Source organism: Panthera onca, chromosome X (assembly GCF_046562875.1).
Source record: "Panthera onca isolate mPanOnc1 chromosome X, mPanOnc1 haplotype 2, whole genome shotgun sequence".
Lineage (NCBI taxonomy): Eukaryota > Metazoa > Chordata > Mammalia > Carnivora > Felidae > Panthera > Panthera onca.
The window spans coordinates 46,625,453-46,647,276 of record NC_138357.1 but is presented as its reverse complement, the minus strand read 5'-3'; the positions used below and the strand labels follow the sequence as shown (position 1 = coordinate 46,647,276).

General features: G+C 35.2%; 1 pseudogene; it reads left to right on the top strand.

The window, feature by feature from the left end:
* The first annotated feature begins 1,284 nt into the window (after nt 1-1,284).
* Nucleotides 1,285-21,824, top strand: part of LOC145713741 (translationally-controlled tumor protein-like) — a 31,440-nt pseudogene continuing 10,900 nt past the window's right edge.

The following is a 21,824-nucleotide window of genomic DNA, read 5'->3' as shown; positions in this document are numbered from 1 at the left end:
TAGCCAAATTATCGAAAGAGCCCAAATGCCCATCAATTGATGAATGGATAAGAAGATGTGATATATGTATACACTAGAATATTATTCAGCCATAAAAAGAATAAAATCTTGCCATTTGTAAGGACATGGATGGGGCTAGTGAGCCAAATGAGCAAAGGGAAAAAAAAGAGAGAGAGGGGCAAACCAAGAAACAATCTTAGCTATAGAGAACAAACTGATGGTTACCAGAGGGGAGGTGGGGGGAGATGAGTTAAATAGGTAATGGGGATTAAAGAGTACACTTATGATGAGCACTGGGTGTTGTATGGAAGTGTTGAATCACTATGTTGTCCACCTTAAACTAATATTACACTGTATGTTAACTAACTGGAATTTAAATAAAAACTTTAAGAAATAAGTAAAATTATCTGTTTGCAAATGATTTGATTTTATATATAGAAAATGCTAAAGATTTTGTGTACACACACACACACACACACACACACTGATAGAACCAAAGAATGAATTCAGGAAAGTTGAAGGATGCAAAATCAAAAATTAAATATCGGTCGTGTTCCTGTAAATGAACTGTGGACAATCCAAAAAGGAAATTAAGAAAACAATTTCATTTACAATAGCATCAAAGCCATACAATACTTAGAAATAAACCTAACTATGGAAGTGAAAGACTTGTACACCAAAAACAAGAAAATACTGCTGAAAGAAGTTTTGTGGGTTTTTTTGCTGAAAAAAAGTTTTAGAAGACACAAATAAAGGGAAAGACATCCTATGTTTATGGATTTGAAGGTTTAATATTATTAAGATGACCATACTACCCAAAGTGCTCTCTCTACTGATTCAACACAATCCTTATAACAGTCCCAACATACCTTTTTCAGAAATGAAGAAAACATCCCAAAATTCATATAGAATCTTAAGGGACCTCAGATAGCCAAAACAATTTTGAAAAAGAACCAGTTTGGAGGCCTGACTTTAAAATATTACAAAGTTACAGTTATCCAAAGAGTGTACTGTCATAAAGACAAACTAATAGACCAGTGGAATAGAATAAAGATCCTAGCAATATATCTTTGTATATATGGTTAAATTATATTTAACAAAGGTGCCAAGACCATTTAATGGGGAAAGGGCTGTCTTGTAAACAAATGGTGATGGCAGCTTTTCCACCTGCTCCCCTCCCACTAGTGCCACTCCTGCTATACCACCAGCTCGGAGCTCCCAGTTCCTGTAAAGCTAGCACCAACCTCATCTTTCTCCAGCCAGAGTCGTAATCATCTACTGGAACCTCATTAGCCATGATGAGATGTTCTCTGACATCTATAAGATCTGGAGATCATAGATGGGCTGTGCCTGGAGGTGGAGGGGAGGATGGTCAGTAGGACAGAGGGTAACATTGGTGACTTGCTCATCAGTGGAAATGCCTCTGATAACGGCACCAAATGCAAATGTACCAAAAGCACAGTGAGACATAACTTGCAGGAAAACAGCTTCACAAAAGAAGCCTACAAGAAGTAAATTGAAGATTACATGAAATCAACAAAGGCAAACTTGAGGAACAGAGGCCAAGAAAGAATAAAACCTTCTATAACAAGGGCCACAGAACAAATCAAGCACATCCTTGCTAATTTCTTTAAGTTTTATTTTTTTAATTTTTTATTTATTTATTTTTTAAATATGAAATTTATTGTCAAATTGGTTTCCATACAACACCCAGTGCTCATCCCAACAGGTGCCCTCCTCAATACCCATCACCCACCCTCATCCTTTCTAATTTCAAAAACTACCAGTTCTTTATTGGTGAAAATCAGATGGCATGGTTGCTCTGCTGGACTATTTTGAGGATGGTGTAACCACAAATATGATTTTCTTTAAGGATGGTTTAGAAATGGAAAATGTTAAGGAATTTGGCTATTGCTTTGGATGTATCACCTGTTGTCATAACTGGCTGCTGCTCTTCATCCACACAACACTGGGATTAAAACAAATAGGACTGATGTCATCTTGAGCTCTTCATTTATTTTGACCTTGATTTACTTACAGAAGCATTGTTTTTAGAAAAAAGAAAGTCATGTAGGTTGTATAATAATGAAATGCATTTAAACTCATTTGAAAGAATTCCTCTTAGTTTAATACATATTTAAATCCATCCTGGGTAGTGTCTTGGAGAAGCTAAAGCCTGGTTGTAGACTATTGCTAGAAAGCACAAGACTGCCTGCAGATAATTTCTACAGTTAAAACTACTTCTGGGACTGGAATATAAAAAAACAAGAACAAAAAGTCTTACTTCTGAGTTCAAGTAAAGGGAAAGGCCATAAGTATAGCTGTGCCAACATTTGAAGTGGATTCCTTACACATTTCATCACCTATAAATGGAAGTATTTAATTATGGAAGCGATTACCAAAAGAAATAAAAAGAGACTAATACAAATGGAAGAAAATACAAAAAAGAAATACAAAACAAAACAAACAAACATAAAACCAGAAATGATGATGGGAAAACTGGGTATCTATATCCCAAAGAAATTAGGGCCCTTCTCTTGTACCATATACAAAAAAATAACTCAAAATAGGTTAAAGACCTAAATGTAAGAACCCAAATTATAGAACTCTTACATAAAACAGAAGGAAAAATCTTTATAAATTGGACTTGGCAATGATTTCTTCAATATAACACCAAAAGTACAAGGAACAAAAGGTAAAGTAGACAAATGGGACTACATCAAACATTAAAAAAACTTTTGTGAATCAAAGAGCATGATCAACAGAATGAAAGGTACCCTATGAAGGGGAGAAGATAATTGAAAATTATTATGTGCCTAATAATGGATAAATATTTAGAACTTTTTTAATTTTTAAAAATTTACATCCAAATTAGTTAGCATGTAGTGAAACAATGATTCCAGGAGTAGATTCCTTAATGCCCCTTACCCATTTAGCCCATCCCCCCTCCCACAACCCTTCCAGTAACCCTCAGTTTATTCTCTGTATTTATGAGTCTCTTCTGTTTTGTCCTCTTCCCTGTTTTTATATTATTTTTGTTCCCCTCCCCTTATGTTCATCTGTTTTGTCTCTGAAAGTCCTCATATGATTGAAGTCATATGCTTTTTGTCTTTCTCTGACTGACTAACTTCATTTTGCATAATACCCTCCAGTTCCATCCATGTCATTGCAAATGGCAAGATTTCATTATTTTTGATTGCTGAGTATACTCCATAGTATATATATATACCACACCTTTATCCATCCATCCATCGATGGACATTTGGGCTCTTTCCATACTTTGGTTGTTGTTGATAGTGCTGCTATAAACATGGGGGTTCATGTGTCCCTTCAAAACAGCACACCTGTATCCCTTGGATAAATGCCTAGTAGTGCAATTGCCGGGTCATAGGGTAGTTCTATTTTTAGTTTTTTGTGGAATTCCATACTGCTTTCCAGAGTGGCTGCACCAGCTTGCATTCCCAGATAAATGTTTAGAATTTATAAAGAACTGTAACTCAATAACAAAAAGTCAAACAACTTGATTTAAAAATGGGCAATGAACTTGAATATACTTTTCGCCAAAGATGATATACAAATGACCAACAAGCACATGCAAAGATACTCCACATTACTAATCATCATAAAAATGTAAATCAAAACCACGGTGTGATACTACCTTACACCTATTAGGATGGCTATTATAAAATAAAAATCAGATAACAACAAGTTTTGGCAAGGATATGGAAAATTTGGAACACTTAAGATCTGTTAGTGGTATTGAAATAGTGAAACCATTGTGGAAAACAGTAGGGAGGGTCCTCAAAAATTTTAAAATAGAATGACCATATTATCTAACAATCCTACTGCTGGGTATATATCTGAAATAATTGACAGCAAGGTTTTGAAGAGCTATCTGCATGCTCAAGTTCATGGCAGCACTAGTCACAATAACCAAGAGGTAGCAGCAATTAAAATGTCTACTGAAGGATGAATGGATAAATAAAATGTGTGTGTGCACACAATGGAATATTATTCAACATTAAATAGGAGAGAAATCCTGTCATATGCTTCAACATAAAAGTAACATTGGTGACATTATTCTAAGTAAAATTAGCCAGTTACATTAAAAATAAATACGTATGATTCTGCCTACATAATGTATCTAAAGTAGTCAAGTCATAGCTACAGAAAGTAGAATGGTGGTTTCCATGGGCTGGGGAAAGGGGGAGAGGAGAATTATTTAATCAGTATAGAGTTTCAGATTTGCAAGATAAAAATTTTCTGGAGATCTCTTCACAATAATGTGAATATATTTAACCCTACTGAACTGTACACTTAAAAATAGTTAAGATGCTAAATTTTATGTTATGTATTTTTACCATAATAAAAAATTCTCAAAAGACCTAAAACAAAGATTGAATCAGTAATCAAAAGTCTCCCAAAAAGAAAAGTCCTGGAGCAAATACTTTCACCAGTGAATTCTATTAAGTATTCGATGAAATATTAACACCAAGAATTCTCAAATTCTTCCAAGAAATTGGAGAAGTGCTTTCTAAAACTCTTTCTGTGAGGCCAGCACTACCCTGATATCAAATTCAGATAAAGATATTACAAGAAAAAATAAAAACTAATACATTTTATAAATATAACACAAATATCCTCAACACAAAAGCAAATAAAATCCAACAGCATATTAAACAGATTTTTCAGCATAACCATATGGGATTTGTCCTGGGAATTTAAGGGTGTTTCAACATAAGAAAATCAATCAATGTAATACATTACATTGATAGAAATAATGGAAGAAAACATTATTATCTCAGTTGACAAAGAAAAATCATTTGACAAAATCCAGTACCCTTTAATAATAAAAACTCAGAAACCTAGAAATAGAAAATTCCTCATCATGATAACAGGTAGTTGTGAAAATTCCACAGATAACATGGTACTTGGTGGTGAAAGACTTAGGTTCCCTCTAAGATCAAGAACAAGATAAGACTGCCAACTTTTATTGCTGCTCTTCACCATTGTAATAGAAGTTCTATCCAGAGCTATTCTATAAGAAAAAATAAAAATAAAAAAAAACATACTCATTGGAAAGAAAAAAGTAGTATTATCTGTATTTACTGCTGGTATGATTTTTTTAATACATAGAGACACAAATAATCCAAAAGACAGCCATTAGAGCTAATAATCCAATTTAGCAAAGTTGCAGGGCACAAGGACAACACTAAAAATTCATTTGTGTTTCTATACAACAGGAATAAACTACCTGAAAGGAAATAAGAAAGCAATTAAATTTACAATAGCATCTAAAATAATTAAATATTTTACAGTATATCTAACCAGAGAGGTGAAAGATTTGTATGCTGAAAGCTATAAAATATTTCTGAAAGAAATTTTAGAAGGCTTAAATAAATGGAAAGACACTGTATGTCCATGGTTACAAAGACTTAGCATTGTTAAGATGTCAACAGTATCCAAAATGATCTACAAATTCAATGCAACAAAAATTCAGCCTTCTTCACAGAAATGGAAAACCTGATCCTCAAATTTATACAGAATTGGAATGGGTTCTTAATAATCATAAAAGTCTTGAAAAAGAAAAAAAGTTAAGTTGGAGGATTCACACTTCTCAACTTCAAAACTTAATACAAAGCTACAGCAATTAAAACAGTATTGTACTTGCATAAGAATACATAGGCCAGTGGAATAAAGTAAAGAGACCCCAGAAGTAAACAAAAAATCAGTAGTCAGTTGGTTTTCAACAAGGGTCCCAGACCTGTCAATGGAGAAAAGACAGTCTTCAATAAATGATGCAGGGAAACTGAATATCCATATGCAAAAGACAGAAGTTGGACCCTTATCTTACACCATATACAAAAAATAACTCAAGATGAATTCATGACTCAATTTAAGAGATAAAACTATAAGGTAAAACTCTCTTAAAAAAAACTATAAAACTCTCATAAGAAAACATTTGAGGAAAACTTCATGGCATTGAATTTGACGATGATTTCATGGACATGACATCAAACTGCACAGACAACAACAACAAAAATAGGTAAATTGGACTTCATCAAAATTAACAACCTTTGTACATCAGAATATACTATCAAAGAAGTGAACAGATAACATGAATGGGAGAAAATATTTGGAATTGATATATTTGAAAAGTGATTAATATCCAGAACATGTAAAGAATGCCTAAAACTACATCCCCAAAGGCAAGGGAATTAAAAGCAAAAGTGAATTACTGGGACCTTATGAAGATAAAAAGCTTCTGCACAGCAAAGGAAACAACCAACAAAACTAAAAGGCAACCAACGGAATGGGAAAAGATATTTGCAAATGACACATCGGACAAAGGGCTAGTATCCAAAATCTATAAAGAGCTCATCAAACTCCACACCCGAAAAACAAATAACCCAGTGAAGAAATGGGCAGAAAACATGAATAGACACTTCTCTAAAGAAGACATCCGGATGGCCAACAGGCACATGAAAAGATGTTCAACGTCGCTCCTTATCAGGGAAATACAAATCAAAACCACACTCAGATACCACCTCACGCCAGTCAGAGTGGCCAAAATGAAGAAATCAGGAGACTATAGATGCTGGAGAGGATGTGGAGAAACAGGAACCCTCTTGCACTGTTGGTGGGAATGCAAATTGGTGCAGCCGCTCTGGAAAGCAGTGTGGAGGTTCCTCAGAAAATTAAAAATAGACCTACCCTATGACCCAGCAATAGCACTGCTAGGAATTTATCCAAGGGATACAGGAGTACTGATGCATAGGGGCACCTGTACCCCAATGTTTATAGCGGCACTCTCAACAATAGCCCAATTATGGAAAGAGCCTAAATGTCCATCAACTGATGAATGGATAAAGAAATTGTGGTTTATATACACAATGGAATACTACGTGGCAATGAGAAAAAATGAAATATGGCCTTTTGTAGCAACATGGATGGAACTGGAGAGTGTGATGCTAAGTGAAATAAGCCATACAGAGAAAGACAGATACCATATGGTTTCACTCTTATGTGGATCCTGAGAAACATAACAGAAACCCATGGGGGAGGGGAAGGAAAAAAAAAAAAAAAAAGAGGTTAGAGTGGGAGAGAGCCAAAGCATAAGAGACTGTTAAAAACTGAGAACAAACTGAGGGTTGATGGGGGGTGGGAGGGAGGGCAGGGTGGGTGATGGGTATTGAGGAGGGCACCTTTTGGGGTGAGCACTGGGTGTTGTATGGAAACCAATTTGACAGTAAATTTCATATATTAAAAAATAAAAAAAATAAAAAAATAAAAAGATAAAAAAAAAAAAAAAAAGAATGCCTAAAACTAAATAACAAGAAAGTAAATAACCCAATTAAGAATGGGTAAAGGACTTAAGTAGACATTTCTCCCAAGAAGGTATACAAATGGTTAATAAGCACATGAAAAGATGTTTAACATTATTAGTCATTAGTAAAATGCAAAGCAAAACCACAATGAAAAACCATTTTATACCTACTAGGAAAACTATAATGTTTTAAAGAAAGGAAAATACTGGTGATATTTTGATAGAGATTGCATTAAACATGTTGATTGCTCTGGGTACTACAGACATTTTAACAGTGTTTGTTCTTCCAATAAATGAACATGGAACATAGCAAGCGTTAGCAAGGATGTGGAGAAACTAGAACACTTGTACATTGCTGGTGGGAATGTAAAATAGTGTGGTCAGTGTGGAAAACAGATTGGCAGCTTCCTACATGGTTAAAGATAGAACTACCATATGACCCAGCAATTTCACACCTAACTATATACCCAAAGTAATTGGAAGGACTTACTTAAATATGTCTATATCAGTGTTTTTGCACTATTATTCACAATAGCGAAAAGGTGTAAACAACCTAAGTGTTCATTGGCAGATGAATGGGTACACAATATTTGATAAATACATTCAATGAGAATTTTAATTAGCCATAAGAAGGAATGAAATTCTGATATATACTACACCATAGATTGACGTTAAGAAATTATGCTTATTGGTAAGGCAGGCACAAAAGTGCAAATACATATTTCCACTTGTGTGAGGTACCTAGAATGGGCAAATGTATGGAGACATAAAGTAAAATAGTAGTTAGTAGTAGTAGTAGGGGCTTAGGGGAGGAGGAAAAGGGGAGTTATTGCTTATTGGGCATGGTGTTTTTGTTGTGAATGATGAGAATGCTTTGGTATAAATAGTAGTGATGGTTATAAACCATTGTGAATGTATTTAATGCAACTGAAATATACACCTAATAATGGTTAATGTGATAAATATTATGTATGTATATTTTACCATAATAAGTTAATGGCATTTGGTCAAGTGTGACCTATTTGGGAAAAAATAACAAAATGTATTCCCCCCAAATAAACTGTAATTGGTTCAAAGATTTAAATGCAAATTTTGAAACATAAAAGTACTAGGAGAATATATTAGAGACTTTTCTTAACCTATATTCTTGGTGAGAGAAAATTGCATTGCAGGTTAGATAGAAATAAGTGGGTATATTTGAAAAAAAGTTTGATAAAGCTGAATGATAATGTTAACATGATTCAGAGGTGCCTAGTGGCTCAGTTGGTTAAGCATATGACTCTTGATTTCAGCTCAGATAATGATCTCATGGTTTGTGGGATTGAGCCCCACATCAGGCTCTGCACTGCAGAGTTGGTTTGGGATTCTCTCTCTCTCTCTCTCTCTCTCTCTCTCTCTCCCTCTCTCCCTCTCTCTCTCTCTCCCTCTCTCCCTCTGTCTCTCTCTCTGTCTCTCTGTCTCTCCTCAAAATAAACATTAAAAAATAATGTTTAAAAAATAAATCAATATCAAACATGATTCATAATACCATTAACATTTGCTGGTGAATTAATCTTATATATAGAAAATTCTAAGAAATCTACTAAAAAAACTCTTAAAACTAGTAAGTTCAGCAAATTTTCATGATAAAATACAAATATGCAAAAATCATTTGTATTTCTATACAGTAGTAATGAGCAAATCAACAATAAAATTTTAAAAACAACTATATAATAGCATCAGAAAAATTTTTTAAAGCCAAAAATAAGTGTAAAATTTATACACTGAAAATACAAAATATTGAAAGGAATTTAAAAAGACCTAAACACATGGAAAGATACCCTATGTTCATGGATGGGAAAACTCAAAATTTTTAAGGTAACAGTACTAACCAGGGATGCCTGAGTGGCTCAGTTCATTGAGCATCCAACTCTTGATTTTGGCTCAGGTCATGATCTCATGGTTCATGGGATTGAGCCCTTGCATCAGGCTCCATATGGAGCATCCCTGCTTGGGATTCTCTCTCTTTCTCTCTCTCTCTCCCTCTCTCTCTCTCTCTCTCTCTCTCTCTGCCCCTCCCCCCACTCACATGCACTCACTCTTTCTCTCAAAATAAATAAACGTTAAAAAATACTAGCCAAATTGATCTACAGAGTCAATGCAATCCTTACCAAATTACAGCCTCCTTTTTTTCCCCCAGGAACTCACAAGTTTCTTCAAAGTTTATATGAAAATTCAAGGGATCTAGAATTTCCAAAACAAACCTTAAATAGAACAAAGATGGAAGACTCACACTATTGGATTTTGGTACTTACTACAAAGCTACAGCAATCAAGACTGTCTATCACACACACACACACACACACACACACACACACACACACACACATCAAATAGAATTGAAACTTCAGAAAAAAGTCTTCACATTTACTGAGTTTTGACAATGGTGAGAGGACCATACAGTGGGGTAAGAATTGTCTTTTCAACAAATGGTGTTGGGAAAACTGGTTAGGCACATGAAAAAGAATTAATTTGTATCCCTATGTCACACAATATATAAAAACTTGAAATTGATCAAAAACTTAAATATAAGACCTAAAACTATAAAACTCTTAGAGGAAAAAATAGGTATAATTATATGTTACCTTGGGTTAGGCAATAGTTTCTCACATATAATATCACAAACACAACAAAAGAAAGAATAGGCAAATGACATAATCAAAATTAAAACATTTGTGCTTCAAAAGATACGATCAAGTAACTGAAAAGTGAACCCACAGAATGAGTAAACATTTTGCAAATCATATATTTGGTAAGGGTCTTGAATCCAGAATACATTAAAAAATGTCCCAACATAATAATATAAGGACAACTAAAAAATAAAAAGATAACTAACCTAATGATAAAATGGTCAAAGGATGCAGATAGATGTTTCTCCAAGGAGGTTATTGCATTAAAAGAGGCTCAACATCATCAGCCACCAGGAAAAAGCAAATAAAAAAACATAAGTAGATGCTACTTCACATCCACTAGGATGTGAAGACATAATAGTAAGTACTGGCAAGGATATAGAGATATTGGAATCCTCATACATTACTAGTGGAAATGTAAAATGGTGCGGTTGCTTTGGTAAGCAGTCTGATATTTCTTCAAATGGTGACCATATGTTTCAGCAATTCTACTCTTAGGTATACATCCAAAAGAAATGGAAATGGATGCATATATCCATGCAAATTGTGCACAGATGTTTGTAGCAGCATTGGTCATACTAGACAATAAGTGGAAACAACCAAAATGCCCATCAATTAAAATTAAATAAAATTTGGCATATTCCTACAGTGGAATAATTTTTAGCAGAAAAACAATGAAGTACTGATCATGTTACAACATGATAAGTGAGAGAAGCCAGCAGCAAATAACTATTGTATGATTCCATTTATATTAACCATCCAGAACAGAAAGTAGACTAGTTGTGGACTCTGGTTTAGGAGTAGGGGCAATGGAGTCTGACAGCTAAGAGCTGAAGGATATATTCTTGGGGTAATGAAAATGTTACAAAGTTGATTTTGATGATGAATTCACTACTCTTAATATATTAAAAGTTTTTGAGTTTATACCTTAAACTGGTGAATTGTGTGGCATAAGAATTGTATCTCAATAAAGTTGTTGCAAAATACTATAAACAAGTGAAAATACAGCATATAATGGAAACACTAGTTAGAAGATAGATGCAATTTATAGACTAGTTTTCAGAATTTGCAAAGAAATGTTACAAACCAATGGAGTGAAAAACCCAATGGATAAGTAAGTAAGCAAATAGTAAGTAGTTCAGTTCATAGGAAATGAACTGAACTTGAAGTACTCAATGGCAAGATTTGAGACCCTTTTTAGTTATCAATGTTGTTCACCAAGATTTCCTGCTGTTTAATTTTCCAAACACAGGCTTGCACTTCCCACTCCTTTTAAATACAGCTATGGCCACATACCTTGCTTTAACCAATAAAGTGGAACAGAAAGATTTTTGTCAATTCTGGGGGGAAACTTTTAATAGCCACTGTATGATTTCTCATGATCTGTCTTCTTATTCCATGGTAATAAGTAATGTTATACATAGTGGCTATTTCATCAGTTTATTTTTTAAAGTTTTTTATTTAAATAGAGTTAGTTAACATATAATAATAATAATAGTTTCAGGTGCATAATATGGTGATTCAACACTTCCATACAACACCCGGCGCTCATCAGAAGTGTACCCCTTTACCCTCATCACCTATTTAACCCATCCACCCAGCCACCTCCCCTCTGGTAACCATCAGTTTGTTCTCTACAGTTATGGGTCTATTTCTTCATTTGCCTCTCTCTTCCCCCCCCCCACCATGATCATTTGCCTTGGTTCTTTTTATTATTATTTTTAGAGAGAAAGGCTATGAGCGGGAGAGAGGGGCAGAGAGAGAGAGTCTTAAGCAGGATCCACACTCAGTGCTGAGCCTGACATGGAGCTCAATCTCACGACCCGGGGATCATGACCTGAGCCAAAATCAAAGAGTCAGGCACTCAACCAATGGAGCCACCGAGGTGCCCCTGCTTTGTTTCTTAAATTCCACATATGAGTGAAATCATGTGGTATTTGTCTTTCTCTGAATGACTTATTTTGCTTAGTATATACTTAGTATAATATATACTTAGTATATACTTAGTATAATACTAGCTCCATCCTTGTCCTTGCAAATGGCAAGATTTCACTCTTCTTTATAGCTAAGTATGTATATGTATGTATATATATATCATATATATATATATATATATGATATATATATATATCACATCTTTATCCATTCATCAGTTGATGGACATCTGGGCTCTTTCCATAATTTGGCTGTTGTAGATAATGCTGCTGTAAACATTAGGGTGCATTTATTCCTTCGAATTAGTATTTTTGTATTCTTTGGGTAAATACCTAGTAGTGTAGTTGCTGGGTCTTAGGATAGTTCTATTGTTAACTTTTTGAGGAAACTCCATACTGTTTTCCAGGTGTTGGCAAGGATGTGGAGAAAGGGGAACCTCACACTTTGGTCTTTCTAAGCCTAGCAGAGCCCCCACCCAACATGTGTTGGATATGTAGTGTGAACAAGAAATCTATTTTTGGGGTAAGGGGCACTAAGGAATCTACTCCTGAAATCATTGTTGTGCTATATGCTAACTAATTTGGATGTAAATTTTAAAAAATAAAAAATAAAATAACATAAAAAGAAATCTATTTTTGTTGTTTTAAGTTACTGAGATTTGGGAGTTATTTGTTACTGCTACATAATGTAGGATGATCTGACTGATATGTTCATGCACAATTGTAGAAATCCAAATCAAAATAATAGGATTCCAGTTTTTACCTGGAATATTGACAAAAAGTGGGATAACAGCCAATGCTGACAAGATGTTTCTGAAACAGACACTTCCATTTATTGTTGGCATAGCATTCTATCTGCTGAGCTTGTCATAATTAAGAAATTTCTTATACCCATGTGTTTAGGTTATATCTATTTACCTATTATAAACAGTTCTTTTTTTTAAAAAAAAATTTTTATTTCTTTATTTTGAAAGAGTGAGAGTGAACGAGAGGGAGAGAGACAGAGAGAAAGGGGGAAATAGGATCTGAAGTGGGCTCTGTGCTGATGGCAGTGAGCCTGATGTGGTGCTCAAAATCACAAACTGTGAAATCATGACCTGAGCACTTAAGTAACTGAGCCACCCAGGTGCCCCAACAATTCTGTGATAAACATCCCTGTGGCAAATTTCTGTTGCTAAATGGTACATTTCACTTATATACTTTTATTTGTTTCAGTCCAGTTATAGTTTTTGCTCTCTTTCACTAAGCATGGTCACCTGAGTGAATTCTAGAATATTTGGTACAGACCTTGAAAACCTGTGGATACTTAAGAAAATATAACACTCACTTTATCTTCAAATAGCATAAATTTTAAAATACTGTATCCGGAATTTTTGTTTCAGTTGCAATATATAAAGAGCTTGGAAGTCATCACTCCCAAACTTATAACAAGTAAAGCTGAACAAACTAAAACTACATGGATTTTCTGGGACTCATCAAAACACCAAGTTCATAGGTTAAACCATCACCACCACAATATCTGGAAAAACAGACACATTCAAAATCACAGTTGAGATTTGCTTCCCTGAAGTAGTATCCACAGGAGCCATAAACTGGTAGGAATGCTTAAAATGGTAATTTTGATAAATTACTAAAAGCTGAGTGTGGACCAACAGGAGGGTGAGATATTCTGTGTGTCATAGTGGTAGTTAGGCTTTTGTTGATTTCACCTTCAGAGAAACCATTCAATTCTCATGGTGAAAAGCCAAGAAGTACTCCCTCACAGATACAGCAGAAGGAAAGGAAGAGTAACCATTCTGAAATGTACTCACAGCATTCTCCATAACTACCTACTATGAATGGCAAAAGTCTAGAAGAGTATTACTTCACCTGGGGAATGGCATTTTTTTCAATTCCAGCCCCATCTAACATTCCTGTCTTACCTTGGGAGGAAAAAAGGTACAAAATGCTTGTGAGATCACAGACGAGAGGAAAATACACAAATCTTGCCCACTCTAAACTTCCTGTCTCACCTAAAATGAAAAAAAAAAATCTGAGAAGCACTTATAAAGATCACAACCAGGCTCACTAAAACACTTAAACCTAATAATAGAACCATAGAATGCTTCCCATTTCCCCCACACCTTTCAATAGGGCTCATGTATAGTAACAGCAGATTAAAACTAAAGAAAGTGTATATCCCAGGCCTTATTTAAGAAAAAAATATATATATCTAAAGTCATCCTTGGGTCCACAGTCCTAGCTTCATAGAATTCTGGAGTGAGAAAGAAATTCAAAGGGTCACATGCCTCACAGCTCCAAGAAGAAAGACACATAAATCATCTTAAATGGTTTTCTGCTTTTCCTATATTGTGTCCAAAGTTGAATATTAGATGCTCTCTCAAAATAATAATTTAATATTTTCCTCTCACACCCTCATCAGGAAGTCCATTTCTAATCCATCTTTCTTTTTTTTTTTTTATTATGAAACTTATTGTCAAATTGGTTTCCATACAACACCCAGTGCTCATCCCAACAGGTGCCCTCCTCAATGTCCATCACCCACTTTCCCCTCCCTCCCTCCCCTCATAAACCCTCAGTTTATTCAGTTTTTTTTTTCAACGTTTTTTTATTTATTTTTGGGACAGAGAGAGACAGAGCATGAACGGGGGAGGGGCAGAGAGAGAGGGAGACACAGAATCGGAAACAGGCTCCGGGCTCCGAGCCATCAGCCCAGAGCCTGACGCGGGGCTCGAACTCACGGACCGCGAGATCGTGACCCGGCTGAAGTCGGACGCTTAACCGACTGCGCCACCCAGGCGCCCCTCAGTTTTTAAGAGTCTCTTATGGTTTGGCTCCCTCCCTCTCTAACTTTTATTTTTCCTTCCCCTCCCCCAAGGTCTTCTGTTAAGTTTCTCAGGATCCACATAAGAGTGAAAACATATGGTATCTGTCTTTCTTTGTATAACTTATTTCACTTAGCATAACACTCCCCAGTTCCATCCACGTTGCCATAAAAGGCCATATTTCATTCCTTCTCATTGCCAAGTAGTATTCCATTGTGTATATAAGCCACAATTTCTTTATCCATTCATCAGTTGATAATCCATCTTTCTTTTGATGCAATTTCTGACTTTATGGAGGCAAAGCAGCTGTAGTATATTCAAATTATAATAACCCTCCTACTTACAGCTACTTGTTCTCCCATCAGTTTTGTTTTACTCCTGAAAAAAAAATTCCCTTCCCCTTTAATTTCTATTCATAAGTCCTTTGCATCATTTCAATCAAAATATTTCAGGGCCTTCTATAACAACATTTCCCAGTTTCATTAGATGATGTTAAAAGTGGAACACCCATTAACATGTGGCCGACCTATTGTTCCATGGAATAAAATTTTAGAAACATGGACAATCATGTTTGCATATTTCTCTTTAAATATTAAGATAAAAGGGATGCCTGGCTGGCTCAGTCAGTAGAGCATGGGACTCTTGATCTTGGAGTAGTGAGTTCAAGACCCATATTGGGCATAGAACCTACGTTAAAAAATAAAAAAAAATAAGATAAAAACTAAATGTTATATCCTTGTAAGTGCATCATTTGTATCACATACAGTACAAACATGCCTTCCCAACCTCATATTTCTGTTAAAAAAAAAGTCTCTAAGGAAACACAAAGGTAACAGGGGAGATAAAAACAAGGGCATCAGAAGAAAATTTAGCCTCTGACATACACAGCAACTGCAAACAGTATACACAGTCTAACTTCTATCCATATAAACATAAAACCTCACACCAAAGGCCTATTTATGTCAGTTTCCTTAGCCCATATTGTCTGTCAGTTTCAAGGTATACCAAAAGCCAAAAAACAAAACACAAAACAAAACAAAAACAAAAACAAAAATCCACTGTATCAAAAGACAGAGCAAGTATCAGAACCAGATTTAGATACAGTAGAAATTTTGGAATTATCAGACCAGGAAATTTTTTTAATTTAAATTTTAGTTATCCAACATACAATGCAATATTGGTTTCAGGAGTAGAATTCAGTGATTCATCACTTACATGCAACACCCAGTGCTCATTACATGTGCTTTCTTAATCCCATCACCCATCTAGCCCATCCCCACCCACCTTCCTCCATCAACCCTCAGTGTATTCTCTATCATTAAGAGTCAACTGTGGTTTGTTTCCCTGTCTTCTCCTCCCCCCCCCCCTTCGCATATGTTCAGCTGTTTGTTTCTCAAATTCCACATATGAGTGAAACCATATGGTATTTGTCTTTCTCTATTTGACTTATCTTGCTTAGCATAATACCTTCTGGCTCCATCCAAGACATTGCAAATGGCCAAGTTTCAAGCTATAGAACAAAGCTGTCACCATCAAGACATTATGGTACTGACACAAAAACAGACACATAGATCAATGGAACAAAATAGAAAACCCAGAAATGGACCCACAACTATATGGTCAACTTATCTTCAACAAAGCAGGGAAGAATATCCAATGGAAGAAAAATAGTCTCTTCAGCAAATGGTGTTGGGAAAACTGGGCAGCAACATGCAGAAGAATGAAACTGGACCACTTTCCTACACCATCAAGAAAAATAAATTCAAAATGGATGAAAGACCTAAATTTAAGACAGGAAACCATCAAAATCCTTGAGGAGAAAACAGGCAGCAACCTCTTTGACCTCAGCAGAGCAACTTCTTACTAGACACATCACCGAAAGCAAGGGAAACAAAAACAAACATGAAATATTGAATATATCAAGATAAAAAGCTCCTGCACAGCAAAGGAAACAATCAAAAAAAAAAAAATTAAAAGGCAACCGATGGAATGGGAAAAGATATTTGCAAACGACATATCTGATAAAGGTTTAGTATCCAAAAGCTGTAAAGAACTTATCAAACTCAACACCCAGAAAACAAACAATGGAGTTAAGAAATGGGCAGAAGACAGATGCTTTTCTAAAGACATCCAGATGGCTAACATACACATGAAAAGATGCTCAACATCGCTTATCATCAGGGAAACACAAATAAAATCCACATTGACATAACATCTCACACCTGTCAGAATAGCTAAAATTAACAACACAAGAAACAACAGGTATTAGTGAGGATGAGGAAAAAGGGGAACCGTCTTGCACTGTTGGTGGGAATGCAAACTCGTGCAGCCACACTGGGCAACAGTATGGAGTTTCCTTAAAAAACTAAAAGTAGAACTACCCTAGGATCCAGCAATTGCACTATTAGGTATTTAGCCAAAGGGTACAAAAAAGCAGATTCAAAGAGGTACATGCACCCCAATGTTTATAGCAGCATTATCAACAATAGCCAAACTATGGAAAGTGCCCAAATGTACACTGTTGAATGGATAAAGAAAATGTGGTATATATATACATACATATATATATATATATATATGTGTGTGTGTGTGTGTGTGTATACATATATATGTATATATACATATATATGTATATATATATACATATTTATATATGTATATAAATGTATATAAATATGTATAAATATATACATATTTATATATGTATATATATACACATATATGTATATATATATACACACATACACAATGCAATATTACTTAATCATCAAAAAAATGAAATCTTGCTGTTTTCAATGATGTGGGTGGAGCCAGAATGTATTACAGTAAGTGAAATATGTCAATTAGATTAAGACAAATACCATATGATTTCACTCATATGTGGAATTTAAGAAACAAGACAGATGAACATATGGGAAGAGGGGGGAGAGAAGAAAGGGAAACAAACCACAAGAGACTCTTAATGATAGAGAACAAACTGAAGGTTGCTGGAGGGAGGTGGTGGTGGGAGGAGATGGGCTACATAGGTGATGGGTATGAAGAAGCGCACCAGTTATGATGAGCACCGGGTGTTGTATGCAAGTGATGAATCACTGAATTCTACTTCTGAAGCCAGTATTTCTCTGTATATTATCTAATTGAAATATATAATTAAAAAAGTATTATTAGAAAAGGAATAAATTAAGGTAAAGTGAACTATTCTTTTTATTCTTAATTGGTTTAACAGATAGCAGATTGTACAAAACAATATCAACAGTGTGTGTGGTTATTACAGCCTATGGACAAGTGAAATGAATGACAGCAATGTTATAGGGGTAAGAGGGAGGAATTGAAAATACTCTGTTATAAAGTACATGCACTACCTGTGAAGTAGTCGCATTATTTGAAAGTGAAATTGGATACATTGTAAATGTATATTGCAAACACTAGGGCAACCACTAAAACAAAGTAAAAACAGAACTATCATTGATATACTAAGAGAAGAGAGAAAATGATATAAAATGTACAATTTAAAGCGGGAGGCAGGTGGGGCACCTGGGTGGCTCAATCAGTTAAGTGTCTGAATTTGGCTCAGGTCATGATCTCATGGTTAATGGCTTCAAGCCCTGCATTGGGCTCTGTGCTGACAGCTCAGAGCCTGGAGCCTGCTTCGGATTCTGTGTCTCCCTCTCTCTCTGCCTCTCCCCCACTCACGCTCTGTCTCTCTCTCTCTCTCTCAAAAATAAACATTAAAACAAATTTAAAGCAAAGGCAAAGAGAAAAAGAAACAAAGAAAAAGACAACATAGAAAACAGTAACAAATATGCAGATATTAATCCAATGATATCAATGATCACTTTAGATGTCAGTGGTCCAAATAAACCAATTGAAAGAAACTTCCAGGATCAGTTAAAAAAAATAAGATTCAATTACATGTAGTCTAAAACACACTTTAAATATAAAGACATGGATAGAATAAAAATAGAATATAATTAAATAATAAAAAATTAAAAAATAGAATTAAACAAATGATAGCTGGAGTTACTCTATTAATTTCAGACAAAGCAGAATTCAGAGCATGAAACATTAACAGAATAAAGGGGGGTGGGTATTACATAATGATAAGAGGCTCACTTTTTCAAGGAAGACATAACAATCCCTACTCTATGTGCACATAACAACAGAGTGAAGAAATACATGAGGCAAAAACTGATAAAATTTCAAGGAAAAAGAGACAAATCCACTATTATAGTTGGAGACTTCAATTACCCCTATGAGTAATTGACAGGTTCAGTAGGTAGAAAATCCATAAAAAACAACTTGAACTGAACAGCACTATCAATAAAAAGCACTTAATTAACATTTTAAAAATACTTCATCCCAAACAGCAGAATACACATTCTTTTCAAGCTCACATGGAACATTCACCATGGGACATCCTGGGACATAAAGCACACCTTAAAAATTAAAAAAAAAAAAATAGACACCATTCAAACTGTGCTCTCAGATCATAATGGAATTAAACTAGAAATGAATTACAGAAAAATAACTGCAAAACCCTAAAATACTTGGAGATTTTTTTTTATTCACAACTTACTTAACATACAGTATACTCTTGGCTTCAGGAGTAGAATCCAGTGATTCATCACTTATATATAACACCTAGTGCTTATCTCAGCAAGTGCTCACCTTCACCCATCACTGATTTTCCCCACCCCTATCAGCCCTTGGTTTGTTCTCTGTATTTAAGAGTCTCTTATCGTTTGCCTCCCTCTCTGTAACTATTTGTTTTCCTCCCATTCTCCCATGGTCTTCTGTTAAGTTTCTCAAATTCCACATAAGAGTGAAATCATGTGATATCTGTCTTTCTCTGCCTGACTTATTTCATTTAATATAATACCCTCTAGTTACATCCACATTGTTGCAAATGACAGATTTCATTCTTTTTCATCACTGAGTAGTATTCCATTGCATATATATATATATATATATATATATATATATATATATATATGCACTACATCTTCTTTATCCATTCATCAGTCGATGGACATTTGGGCTCTTCTCATAATTTGGCTATTGTTGATAGCACTGCTATAAACATTGGGTTGCATGTGCCCCTACGATTCAGCACTCTTATATTCTTTGGATAAATTCCTAGTAGTGCAATTGTGGGTCCATAGGATAATTCTATTTTTAATTTTTTGATTAACTTCCATACTGTATTCTAGAGTGGCAGTGCCAGTTTTCATTCCCACCAACAGTGCAAATGGGTTCCCCTTTCTCCACATTCTCACAAACTTCTGTTATTTCCTGGGTTGTTAATTTTGGCCATTCTGACAGGTATGAGGTGGTATCTCATTGTGGTTTTGATTTGTATTTCCCTGATGATAAGCGATTTTCAGCATCTTTTCATGTGTCTGTTTGCTATCTGGTTGTCTTCTTTGAAAAACTGTCTGTCTATTCATGTCTTCTTCCCATTTTGTCACTGGATGATTTGTTTTTTGGGTGTTGCGTTTGGTAAGTTCTTTATAGATTTTTGATACTAATCCTTTATCCTATATGATATTTGCAAATATCTTCTCTCATTCTGTCAGTTGCCTCTTTTATTAATTGTTTCCTTTGTTATGCAGTTTTTTTATCTTTATGATGTCCAAATACTTCATTTTTGCTTTTATTTCCCTTGCCTCTGGAGACATGCCAAGTAAGAAGTTGCTGCAGGTGAGGTCAAGGAGGTTGCTGCCTGTTTTCTCCTGTAGGATTTTGATGGTTTCCTGTCTCACAGGTAGGTCTTTCATCCATTGTGAGTTTATTTTTGTGGATGGTTTAAGAAAGTGGTCCAGTTTCATTCTTCTGCAAGTTGCTGTCCAGTCCTCTCAGCATAATTTGCTAAAAAGACTGTCTTTTTTCCATTGGACCCTCTTTCCTGCTTTGTCAAAGATTAGTTGGCCATATATTTGTGAGTCCATTTCTGAGTTCTGTATTATATACCATTGATCTATGTGTCTGTTTTTGTGCCAATACCATACTGTCTTGATGATTGCTGCTTTGTAATACAGGCTAATGTCTGGGATTGTGATGCCTGAGCTTTTGTTTTCTTTTTGAACATTACTTTGGCTATTCAGGGTCTTTTGAATTTCCATACAAATTTTAGGATTGTTTATTCTAGCTCTGTGAAGAATGCTGGTGCTATTTTGATTTGGATTGCATTGAATGTGTAGATTACTATGGGTAGTATTAACATTTGAACAGTATTTGTTCTTCCAATCCATGAGCATGTAATGTTTTTGCATTTCTTTGTGTCTTTTTTCAATTTCTTTCATAAGCTTTGTATAGTTTTCAGCGTACACATCTTTGACCTGTTTGTTTAGGTTTATTCCTAGGTATTTTATGGCTTTTCATGCAATTGTAAATGGGATTGATTCCCTGTTATCTTTTCATGTTGCTTCATTATTGGTGTATACAAATATGATCAATTTCTGTACATTGTTTTTATATCCTGCAACTTTACTGAAATCCTGTGTCAGCTCTAGCAGTGTTGTGGTGGAGTCTTTCAGGTTTTCCATGTAGAGTATCATGTCATCTGTGAAGAGTGAAAGTTTAACTTCTTGGCTGACTTGGATGTCTTTTATTTTGTTTTGTTGTCTGATTGCTAAGTCTAGGACTTCCAACACTATGGTAAACAACAGTGGTGAGCGTGGACATTCCTGTCATGTTCCTGATCTCAGGGGGAAAGCTCTAAGTTTTTCCCCATTGAGGATATTAGCTGTGGGCCTTTCAAATATGGCTTTTATGATATTAAGATATGTCCCTTATGTCCTAACTTTCTTGAAGAATTAAAAAAGGATGCTGTATGGGTGCCTGGGTGGCTGAGTTGGTTAAGCGTCTGACTTTGGCTCAGGTCATGATCTCATGGTTCATGAGTCCAAGCCCCAAGTCATGCTCTGTTCTGACAACTCAGAGCCTGGAGCCTGCTTCAGATTCTGTGTCTCCTTCTCTCTCTGACCCTCCCCCACTCATGCCCTCTCTCTCTCTCTCTCTCTCTCTCTCTCAAAAATAAAAACGTTTAAATTTTTCTACTTATTTTTTA